This window comes from Ostrea edulis, chromosome 2 (genome assembly GCF_947568905.1).
Source record: "Ostrea edulis chromosome 2, xbOstEdul1.1, whole genome shotgun sequence".
In the NCBI taxonomy this organism is placed as follows: domain Eukaryota; kingdom Metazoa; phylum Mollusca; class Bivalvia; order Ostreida; family Ostreidae; genus Ostrea; species Ostrea edulis.
Window position 1 is genome coordinate 8,699,692 of NC_079165.1, and position 13,151 is coordinate 8,712,842.

The 13,151-nt window shown below is 34.7% G+C and overlaps 1 pseudogene; it reads left to right on the forward strand.

The window, feature by feature from the left end:
• The window catches only part of LOC125681332 (laminin subunit alpha-1-like), a 14,130-nt pseudogene extending 1,370 nt beyond the window's left edge, over nt 1-12,760 (forward strand).
• The last annotated feature ends 391 nt before the right edge of the window (nt 12,761-13,151 follow it).

A 13,151-nucleotide genomic window follows, 5' to 3' on the forward strand; every position in this document is an offset into this window, starting at 1 on the left:
CCACAAGTCCCCAAAACTGAACACACCAAGCCACCGAAATCTCAGGGCATGGCTTTGCAACCAAATCTGACTTTGGATCACCATATTTCACACTAGCAAATTTGACAGCACAGCAGGTGAAGAAATATATGGAGCACCTAAAGGGCAAAAATGTATCTGTTATGCCAGATTGGTTTAAGAAAAATGTTGTTCCTAAAGAACATTCAGCAATTTTATGGTATACCATTTTCTGGCAAGAAATGGAAAATGGAACAGATGTAGGTGAGGAGTTGTGTTTTTTATTTCATTTATTTTTTTTCGCCACACTCAACAATTTTTCAGTTATCTGGTGGTGCCCAGTTTTTATTGGTGGAAGAGAGAACCCAGATACAATTATACCTGGTAAGAGACCACCAACCTTCCGAAAGTAAACTGGGAAACTTTCTCACTTACCGGCGCGAGCAGGATTCGAACCCGCGCCGACCAGATGTATTTACCAGGTTTGAAATCATTGTGCTGAACATGTATTACTTTTCGTATTTTGAGCTAACTACAGCTTACTAGTGTTTGTTTAACTGCTTCTTGCGCTGACTGTGCAGCCAAATGAAGGTTAAAAAAAACACCATAAAACAGCCAATATTCCTATTACTTTAAGTACAACTTTTGAATAAATCCACAAAATTTTTTTCAAACTTCCAACGTTTAAAAAGTGTCCAAGAAACAATATTTTTTAACATTACATTACTGATTTTATTTTATCCCCTTGACATAAATTTTGATTTTACACCTATTATTTCTTGATGGTCGAAGTGCTTTTAAAAATCAATATGAGACAACCCCATACTAAGCATTTTTGTGATCATAAATACGTTCAAAATTCCTGATTTTCGTTAACAACGGTTGGGGTCGGCAAAATAGCTGTTCTTCAGAAATTTGAGTCTTGTTGCTGTGTAACTCTCTGTGAAGTCAGATCGGGGGATATTGAATTATTCCAAAGCACCAACCAGAAGAAAAAAAAACCTGGACTTGTCACCTTGCATTAATTTTCAATAAATTTTGAAAGTTTAGTATTGCTAAGATTTTTAGAAAATCTTTTCCCTACCTAAATGCTGTGTTACAAGAAAGTAAACAAAGCATTTTTTAAAGGTCACAAACACTGCGAGTTTCTTGCAATATTGTTTATGAATGTGATATTTTTTCCTTACAAGGTGAACCTCAGAATGACACCGTGGCACCAGATAAATTAGACTACCACATCAAAGCCTGAAAGCGCAGACGGAGTACAGTATCAGTGTGCAGGTCATGTACACCTCGTTTACAACCCTCAGAAGCGAATATGTCCATGTTGACACCAATAGAAACTACTCCCTCATCCATTTAGATGATCATAAAAGTATAAAGGGTATGTAATTGTTATATTCAGGGACAAGGGTACTGAGAATTATGTTAACTTTACATTTTTGAAGTTGAAAAAGTTTGGTGTCATGTTTAGTCATAACGACTGATGTTTAAGCCAATAAGATATATTTAGAACCAAAGTAATTGTAAATCACCTATATCTATTTTAATGAAACATTATTGTCAGGTCAGATTTACCAGTATACAGTTAATGACTGGACAACAGCTGTGTTGTTTGACCCCAAAATAGATCTGTTTCCTGAACCCGTAGGTCAATTCAACAGATCCGTTCGAGGGAAAAGAAACGGCTATTGTCCGAAGACACAGTCTATAACTGTTTTGTTATATACCTTCATTCTTTATGGTTGTTTTTACTAGATGCACAAGATTTGTTTGACTTTGAACTTTTAACAAGACAGTGTGATTTTGTACATTTATCACCACTATTTTGAAAAGATTCTGAAAACATACCCAATATCCTAATTAATAATCAATTTTATGACTAAATTTTTCGTGTTTCTGCTCTGCATTTCATTTAATAGATTCTGTATTTCATCAGTCAAATCAGCTGAACCTTGCCATTATGAAAACAAAGCAGCAGTCTAAGAATCATGTGACTTGCATAGCCAATAGAAATAGGGCAGACTATTGCCCGGTCAACAGTTTGTTAATTTTTTCATGAGTGTATAATTTGTTTGATATTATGTGCCTTATTCACGAGAACCATTTTTTTTTTGTGTGTTTAAGTCGATGTTGCCAAAAAAAAATTATGAGGAAAGTTCTTGCGATAGGCTAAAGCAGTACAAATCTCATTTAGAATAGTCATAATTCTGAAATAAAACAATGCAACTAGATTTACTTTAATAGGCTTTATAACTAGTATACTCAGTAAAACACAGTTATAACAAACATCCAGGATCAGCGAAAAATAGTTTTTTATAACCAAGCTTCCTTATATTCAATAAACTGTTATTGATCTTCTTCTCATAGGGGAATAAATGTACTTTGCAATAAGTGTGAATTTGTTTTAAATGTGATCATTGTATTTAACACAATAGCATGTTTTACAGTACTGTAAATCTTTTTTTTTTTCTCTCTTCATCTTTAAATTATTGCCAGTGATGTTTTACAGTACTGTAAATAATTTTTTTTTTCTCTTCATCTTTTAGATTATTGCCGTTGTGATGCAATGGGAACTGTTAGTGGGACAGCTGACTGCAAACCGCATAAGTATGGAGTGCTGAATTTCTCCCTCTGTGACTGTAAGGCAGGATATGCAGGCATGTACTGCCACACCTGCATGCCAGGCTATTACCGACTGGGACCCGGCCTGCCTTGTTACCAGTGTCCCTGTGATCCAAAAAAGACTGGTGGCAATTGCATCTTTCGTAAGTCAAAACACACAGTGTGAGAAGGGCCCTTTGGGTAGTTGTCACGAAATACTTTAATATCCTCTAGAAATGATGTACATGTATTTATATTTGTATAACTTTGTTCTCATATGATTATATAATCTTGTATTTCTCTCAGGTTTTTTTTTTCCTTCTTCTACATCCTGCGAGATGTAATAGGGAATATATATTGTTATTTAGGTAAAGCTTAGTTAGGGCCCCATCCCTGGCAGCTTTCCACACTTTTTTTTCTTCTATCGTTTAGTCTATTTGTTATATGTTATAGTGATAGGTCTGGGAAATAAAAATGTCATAAGCCAAAAAAAAAAAAAAAAAAAACACACAGCAAAGACAGTAGCTCACATGTGCTGCAGGTTGAAGTCAACTTTATTTTTATTGAAGTTTTTGTTCTGTGTCATGCAATAGTGTGATGAGAGTAATCGAAAATCCTGTAAATTCGTGTGCATAAACTGTTGACATATTATTATTCACGTGGAATATTACGCAGACGACTTGACTTGGGGGTGGTGGGGGGACATGTATTGCTATGCAATACTCACAGAGTGCTTGTTAGTCCCATGCTGATGGAGCTGAAGGGGAATTGAGATTTGTCGTCTGTCTGTCCATCCGTCAGTCTGGCTAATTTTCTGCAATTTTTCTCATGGTGAATTATTCATGTAGAATATTTATGCAGACAACTTGGCTTGGGATGGGTTAAGGTACACGTATTGCTATGCAATACTTCCAGAATCTTGTTATAAAACTGTTTGTTACATTATTTTTTCCTTTCAGAGGAAGGATTTCTGTTTTGTGACACCTGTAAGGAGGGCTATTCAGGAAATCTGTGTCAGGCCTGTGCTGTTGGGTACTACAGGCCATTGGCAACCCGAAGTTGTACAAAATGTAACTGCCATGGAAATGCCAGATTTTGTCAAGATCTCACAGGTGGTCTACTTTCTGAGTGAAAAGTTTTAGCTTTGAATATTGCACTGTGTTTCATTATGCCTTTGTATTAATTAACTCTATTTCTTAAAAAGTTTTCTTTATACAGTAAAACACGCTTATAACATGCTTATATCGAATTCATGCTGATTGCGAAGTGATATTTAATCTCCATTGATAGGAAAATAATAATTATTTTATTAATTGACCCAAAATGTGGGAACATATTGCTCTTCTTCTTCATCTTCCAGAGAGAGAAGGGGGGGGGGGGGGGTTAAACAATATACAATCAATCAATCTTCTTTTCTGGTACATTTTTGTCTGAGAACGTTCTTGGAAACTACTCAAGAAATTAAGATGACATCTTTTTATGATGATATCTTTTTATGATGATATTATATCGTTTGTAGATGTGCAGAACAAATATCATTTTGTCTGAACGTGCATATATGTGTCTGCACTTGCATATGATTTTTTGTACACTAATTTCGGAATGGGTCTAGCTTTTTGTTTTTCAATAATATCATTTGATATTTATATCATAGGTGTATACTGAAACCCTTTACCAATTGGTTTGGTCAAAGATATGCATGTATGCCTCATTTTGATTAGATAATACAAAAACGTCTGTAAATCTCTTAAACTACCGCAGTGGTCTAGAGGTAGAGCGTTTGCCCGCATGTGGAAGGTCAGGGTTCGAATCCCGGCCGCGACAGACCTAAATCGTTAAAACAGGTAGTGACAGTTCCATCGCCAAACGCACGGCATCAGGTGTGAATGTCACGGGTCCTCAGAGATGACCTTATGAGCGGATGTCCCGTGTCGCAGTGGTTGTGGCACGCTAAAGAACGCTCACTGCTTAATGACCGTAAGCGCCGAGCGTAGTTTGAAGCCCTTCACCGGTCTAGGTGACGTCTCCATATGAGTGAAAAATTTTCGAGAGGGACGTTAAACAAGATACAATCAATCAATCTTATACATGTAAATAAAGCGAATTGAATGATTTTAACCGCATTGATAGATAATATGTTTGTCTATAAATTGGTGTAGTAAAAAATGCCAAATCTCATGCTCTTCGTTTTTTGAAGGTTCAAATTTTGTAGGATCATTGAATTTGATGTTTTGGGTGTATCTTGGTACCCATACAATTTCCTATGGTCAAAATTATCAACCACCTGACCACGTGCATGCACGTGTTCTGAATTCTGATTGGACGATTTTAGAATTACCATGTAACTATATAAGGGTCACAAACTTTATGAAGTTCATATGTTAAGAACATGTACATGTAAATATGATACAAATGCCTGCTGAATGACATCAACAAAAGTGCTGAGTCATATTGAACAGTGTGTGTATGCATATGAATTGCTTTTCTTTCATTTTTCGATACTAAGATGGCCATAACTTTCTAATTAAAGACAAAATAAAATGAAGTTTTTGTTATAGGTTTACATTATGAATGATGTAAACCATAGATGCTATTAAATAAAATTTGCATGCACATAAATGTGTGGGCATTGTAAATTTAACTTTTTTCATCAGGCATTGATCTGTAACATTTTGAAATTTCAATGAAATGTTTTGAAATTTATGTGGCAGATATATTTTTGGGCTCCTTACAATGTAGCATTGTCTAAATCACTTACACACGCATAAACACGTGCTTTTGATTTAGATTGACTGATATTTGAATAACCTGTAAATATTGACAAATCTTTGAATAAACTGTAAATCTCTTATCAATGAGAAAAATGGAATGATATTGACATCATAGGTTCATACTACAAAAACTTACTGTAAAATGGTTGGTTGTGCTGAAGCACAATGGCATAAATTCTGATCAAAATTTGTCCGTTGTCTGTCGGCGGTGGCGTTAACTTTTCACATTTCAACTTCTTCTCAAGAACCGCTGGGCCAATTTCAAGCAAACTTGCCACAAAGCACCCTTGGGTGAAGGGTTTTCAAGTTTGTTCAAATGAAGGGCCATGTTCCTTTCAAAGGGGAGATAATCACAAAAATGCAAAAATAGGGTGGGGTCATTTTAAAATCTTCTCAAGAACCACTGGGCCAAAAAAGCTGAAATTTACATGAAAGCTTTCTGATATAGTGCAGATTCAAGTTTGTTCAAATCATGGCCCCCCGGGGTTGGATGGGGCCACAATAGGGGATCCAAGTTTTACATACAAATATATAGGAAAAATCTTCTCAAGAACCACTGAGCCAGAAAAGCTGAGATTTAAATGAAAGCTTCCTGACATAATGCAGATTCCAGTTTGTTCAAATTATGGCCCCTGGGGGTATGATGGGGCCACAATAGGGAATCAAAGTTTTACATACAAATATATAAGGAAAATCTTTAAAAATCTTCTTCTCAAGAATCACTGAGCCAGAAAAGTTGATATTTACATGAAAGCTCTCTGACATATTTCAGATTTCAGTTTGTTAAAATCATGGCCCCCAGGGGTAGGATGGGGTCACAAGGGGGGGGGGGGGGGATCAAAATTTTACATACAAATATATAGGGAAAATCTTTAAATGTGAGCCAAGGTGACTCAGGAGAGCGATGTGGCCCTTGGGCCTCTTGTTAAATTGGGGGATGTTTGGGGAACATTGGTAACGGTCTCCATTACAATTAGAACTAGTTGGATTTGATGATAACAAACTGTTTTTTGCTGGTCCCCAGGAGGTTCACTATAACCGTGTTTTACTGTATCAGATTGATGTGAATGTCAGAGCTAGATACTATTCAGTACTTTGTTTACATAATTTATTAATCTATTAATAGTGAGATACTGATGGAAATATAAACTGAAAGTGAAATCATAATTGATCCACAGAGACATTTCTCAGAGAGTTAAAGGAGTAAGGAGTGTCTAGTATGAAGTGGCACAATAATTTTAACTAGGTGATATTTGTATCTTGTAGGTGAATGTATCGCCTGCCAGTACAACACTGCCGGGTTCAACTGTAATCGCTGTGCACATGGTTATGTTGGCAATGCTAAAGGACAGGAAAAGTGTGGACTACCAAGTAAGTCGTGAATTAATTGAGTTTTACATAAACCTACGGCTGGCATATTATTGTCCCCCACTGCAACATGGAAGGGGCATAGAAATACCGGTGTCCGTCCGTCCCACTTCACTTTGTGGACGCAACTCCTCAGAAACCGCTAAACGGATTTTGTTCATATTTTGTACGATTGTTAGTCACCATATGTAGTTGATCATATTTCGCTGCCATTTTGATTCAACAATTTTTACAGGAGTTATGGGACTTTGTTGAACTTGTACGTGCTACACTATAGGAACACTTTGTGGACGCAACTCCTCAGAAACCACTCAATGGATTCTGTTCATATTTTGTGGGATTGTTAGTCACCATGTGTAGTTAATCATATTGTGCCACCATTTTGATTCGACAAATTTTACAGGAGTTATGGGACTTTGTTCAATTTGTACATGTGTAGTACACTATAGGAACACTTTGTGGACACAACTCCTCCGAAACCGCTCAACGAATTTCATTCAAATTTTGTAGGATTGTCAGTCACCATATGTAGTTGATCATATTGTGCCGTCATTTTGACTCGACAAATTTTACAGGAGTTATGGAACTTTGTTGAATTTGTACTTGCTACACTATAGAAACACTTTGTGGACGCAACTCCTCTGAAACCGCTCAACGGATTTTGTTCAAATTTTGTAGGATTGTTAGTCACCATATGTAGTTGATCATATTGCGCCATCATTTTGATTTGACAAATTTTACAGGAGTTATGGGACTTTTGTGCTTCAACTTTTTTTGCGGCGGTGGGGGACATGGCTACGTGTAGCAATCTTGTTTGGAGTACAAGTTACATAGACACACACTTTTACTTTGATGTTAAAGGTGTGATGCTGCCCTCAGTTAGGGTCATTGAAACAAGTTCAAGATTTCAGAAACAAAAGTGGGAATTTTAACTTTTATGCATTTTGGGGCACCCGAGTCACTTAAGTGACCTGCTGCTTTTGGTCTGGGTTCGATGTCATTCATTAACAATTGAACATGCTATTGACACTGAATTAAAACTAAATAGATATTTAAAAGGAGCAGATAGCCCTTTAACAAAATGCTAAATTTCATGATCCCAAGGGTAGGAGTTTGGTTCCAGGGTGGGGCCAAAATTACCATGGTGATTAAATGTTTGTTAACAGTTGAACATTTTTAATTTCTTTTTGATAACTACCCTTCCAGTTCTTTTCAAATTTGGTATGAAGCATCTTAGGGAGAAGTAGAACATAAATTGTAAATTTCAGGACACCTACATGTCCAGGGCTTTAGGGGTGGAGCAAAAACAGCCAAAATTGACAAATTTTCAAAACTCTTCTTCTCTCTAACCACTTATGTGTAAGAAAAACTAAATGCTTAATGATGTAAAGCAGGAAAACCTCCACCAAAATTATAAATTTCATGATCCATGGAGTTGTGTTTCTGACTCCAGAGAGGGGTCAAACTGGGTGTGTAGTGTTTATGTGTAAAACACTTAAATAGCATCTTCTTTAATACTATTGATACTAAATTGAAACTAAATAGATATTTAAAAGGAGCAGGTAGCCCTTTACTAAAATTATGAATTTCATGATTCCAGGGGTAGTGACTTTGGTTCCGGGTGGGACCAAAATTATCATAGTGATTATTGTCTTTATCTTTAAAACATTTCTTCTCTAATTTTGCTGGTAGTGTATAAAGACTAAATGCATATTAAAGGGACTGGTTCATGATTTTTGATTAAAATATTTTTCATTTTTTATGGTAAACATTAAATGTTAAATCAGGAGGAGGGGGTGGGGAGAATTGTCTATAATGTGATCTGTCAAATTAAAGGTAAATTTACAGCTATTGTCTGTTAGTAGTAGTTTAATTTTCCAACATGGAATGTGAATGATGACTAGCTTTTTTTGTTTGTTTTTTTATATTATTATTATTTTGTTGTTGTTTTTTTTGTTTTTTTGGTGTTTTTTTTTTGTTTTGTTTTTTTTGGGGTTTTTTTTTTTTTTTTGGCATTACTGAAATTTGCAATTATATATATTTAAAGGACAAGAAAAATCCACGATGAGTTCTGGAGCAATAGCGGGTATCTGTGTGACGATCATCATCTGTATAGGCATCATTGCTGGAATCGTCATCTACAAACGGTGCTGGAATTACCCGTCAGCTCGGCCATTCTGGACGGTGGAGTTAAAGGACGATCATGAGGGCATTAACTTTAGCAGTGTTCCTGAAGATGAACTTGTGGCTATATCAGCTCGGGAAGAGGAGAATTTTTACCAGACACAAGGCGGGAAAAGAAGCAAATCAAGCTCCCAGCCATATTCACATCTCAGAGAAGCCATCTGATTCCTAAACATTCCAAACAGGGTAAAAGTTGTAAGCTCACTTCCATGCCTTTACAAGAATTATGACAACCATTGAACAGTAGGTGTGGTGAGTTTAAGGGTTGACTTACAAATAGTTTTGCAAGGATATTCATGCAAGTGCTTAAGAAAACAACTAAATGTTTCAAGCTTTGAGATTTTTATGGCTTTTTGTTGTCTAGATATAGTAATTAATATATATGTAATTATGAAGTAGTTTCGGAATCAATTAGAAAATTTTGTAACCTAGTTTTGCAACTGGCGTAAATGTGCCTTTTATTGTTGTGATTCTTTGATATTGGATTTACAAATAATTCTATAGAGGATTTTCAATGTGTAGGAAGTTTGAAACAGCTATAAAAACTGAAATACAACGGTAATAATTAAATATTATTATTATCCACACACACACCTCTACACAGGTCACCTTGTACATTTATCCTGCTTCTATAGCCTTTATTCTAAATCTTTTTTTTTTCCAGAGTCCATAAAAATTTTGGGTACAATAAACCATTTCAAATCTTGCATGTGGTATTTAAGATGTTAGAAAGGTCTATCCTCGTCTTTACATTCCAGCGTGATTTTCTTCTGTAAACTTAAAATTCTCATTCATGGGACCATGAATGCCATAAGACATCACATTATGAAACTAACCCGTCATGTTCACATTACGAAGCTGTAACTGTTTGATGGCTGTAGTGTATAGCTGACTGACAATTCAGAATTTTTAGAAAGTTAAAGTTATTAGAACACTCTCTATGCATTACATATTAATACATGCCAGGTAAGCAGTGACTGACCAGTGTTTTTTAAAACTATGTACATTGTGTGAAAGCCTTATGTTTAGGAAACAAACTTTCATATTGCGCTAATGTGTCTTGTTCACTTTCTTGCATTCAAAATTCACATCAGCAAAATTTCCTTAATGAATGTTTCATTAAATGCTTAGTTATACAGCTTTTGTTGAACGATGTTTTTATCTATACACATCACAACTGTAGAAGCAAGGATGGTAGAATTTCGTTCTGAATACAAAGGAACATGATCTGTCATGATCTTCTGTCAAGGGCATTCGGGAAAACATCAAGGTCACAGCGGGTAATGGTATAGAATACAAGGGTAATGGAAGCTTTTGCTGTAGGCAAATACTGTTTATGAGCAAAAGGTGTGGCATGATCCCCAGGAAAGGTCATTCAGAAAAAGGTCAGTGTCACAGCTTTTCTGTTCCAGACCTTTTGTAATGTAGATCTTTATACTTATTGATCAGCATAATACGGACGTTATCCAATGATCATGTAAAAAGTCCTGTCGAAAAATGTCATGGCACAGGAAGTGCAGCGATTGTTTAAGTGTGATGGAAAGTTACTTATATATGTACACCTAAAACAAAGGTCATCTAGAAAAAACAGTATAAAGGATGGGATTCATATATTTTCTGCTTTTGGATGCTCCTTTTTAGTTGTTTGTTTGTTTGTATTTTTTTTTTTTTTTTTTGGCTTTGTTTTTTGTTTGGTCCCATTAAGAAAGCTCTGTTTTGAATTGTGATCTTGAAATGTTAATCCATCTACTAATTAAGAGGTTGTGATAATTACTGTCTGGGGCATGCTCATAAAATAAACATAAAGCATTTGTTAAACACACATTTCCTGTTTACCAACAATAACCAAATGAAGGCATGATGATTTTTAAATATTCTTGCTTTGATGGATTATATTTATTTTATATTGGGTTACACATATACGTACATGCACAGGGTAAGTGTGTTCCAATTTCAGTTTTATGTGGAAGTTGAAGCATTGGTTTATTGTTGAAATTATTTTGCTTTCCCTACTTACATTTCAAATACAAATTGTCCATTGATAAAAGGGGGGAAATGTGGTACAGGGGTTGTTGTTTTCAGTTAAATCAAAATTGCTGCTTTTAGAAGTATTTTCTTATTCTAATTTTCAAGTTAATTAAGATGAATATTTCTATTTCATGTATTGTGAATATTTTATCTTAATTTGTTATCCTTATTTTTATACATTACCCATGATACACAAATTTACATGCAAATCAAGTCATTTAGTGTAGATTAAAGTTCACATTTGTTTGGGTTCTTATTTTTTGTTTTCCTTGGATATCAGATTGAAATTACTAGTCAAATGTCAATTTGTCTCATCATGGTACAAAAATCAACCATTAAATAAAATTGTAATAGCATGTTTGAATTGTACAAACAAGTGATACTGATGTTACAAATATATGGGTTACACAAGCATTAGATGTAGATGTTTCAGTCTATATAACTATGCGATTACATCTATACCAGTGCGACGACTATGCTTGCTTATTGATTTATTAAATTGGCTTACCGGTACATAGATTTCGTAATTAAATACTGGTTCTTGATTTATTCATTAGAGGCATATAGTAAACTAGTGTATCTAGGATAAAATGAAGTCAGTAGCTATGATTGATAACATGCTTTTTTAATACATATGCCAGTGAAGTTTATACATATTTTCCATCTGTGTAAAGGGACCAATGTCATGTGTTAAGCAAATTTTATTTGATTTGCTGTAATTTTTCAAAATTTTATAAGCTGTAATGTATGCTCATAGAAACATTTATATATGCATAGATCTATCATATAGCGGGTATTTTCTGTGGATGGGAATTTTTAAGATTTCATACCTAAAGATAGCAAATTATATTCTGTCTTTTCAATTTATGCGATTGAGTTATAACAATTTATTTATACATATCTGAATTTCATTTGTAAAGAGTATTTTGCAATTCTAAGTTTTGTGGATTTTTCCTATCCACAAATTCCGTAAAAAGTGGGCACCTGCAGAAAATACCTGTAATATGTTGATTATAATTATTTTGATGGGTTTTTTTTTTTATCTATATAAAGTGCATAGCTTGTATGAGTTTTCAAAGACACAGTTGTTATATGGATTATGAATAGCAATCCATTTTTAGAGACATTACTCAAACAACGTGTAAACTATCTTAATTGCAGAATTTATTTCATGATATATACATTGAATATATTATTTTCTAATGTATGACAAAACAAAAACATAAAACACATGACTGCAGCATGTAAATCTAGTTATCTTTTTAGCAGTCTGTGCAAGATCTCTTCAGATACAAGGAAAGACATTTTTGTTATTTTGTCGTTTTTCCTGTATGTGTTGATTTGATTAAGTTTGTATAGTGATACGTATATTTCAGTGATTTTGTTGTTGATTCTCTGCTCTGTATGTTGAACAGCTACTTATGACTGTTGTAGATTTTGGTGCTCATTTTAACCTCAAACTTTTGAAATGAAGAAAAAGAGAATGTTTAGTTTACAAATTTTATCTTTTGGATTTTGTCAATCTTCGAAAACAAAGCAAGTTATGTCAAGATGTTTATCAATGGATATCACTATAAAACATGAATTATATTGTTATTGTCTGAACAGAAAACGAGAAATTTCTGGACAGTTGTTCCTGTGGATTGGGTAATTTTTCTGAAAGTTCTTGAGTTATTGCTTGTGATTTCTCTTCTCTTTTTTTCAGTTCAGGTTGTGAAATTTATAAACTGCCATAGTTTTATTGTGTCAGTAACATTCTGTTGCAAATCAAAGTTTTCTCGATTGTGAAAATAAAATTCTACACATCATTTCGTTTTCTGTGTCCAGTTTTAGTTTGGTGTAAGGAAAGGAGAATGTGTAGAGATCTTTAATTAGCGTAGATGATGCTGAAATGTAATTAGCCTAGGTGACGCTGAAATGTAATTAGCCTAGATGACGAAATGCAATTAGCCTAGATGATGCTGAAAGTGTCCAATGAAATCCATGGCTCCATCCAGAATCACGTGGTCAGGTCCTTGTTCCTTGTGTAGACTGTTTGGGTCAGCAACTGAAACTGCATAACAATCTTTACCGAGTACAAAAAGGTCGTCATATGACATCTTAACCATGTATACACAGTCATGCTTTTTAAAAGGGGTAATCTTAAGGTCATACGTGACATTTCGCAGTGTGTGTGTGCTTGCGTGTGTGTTTCTTCAT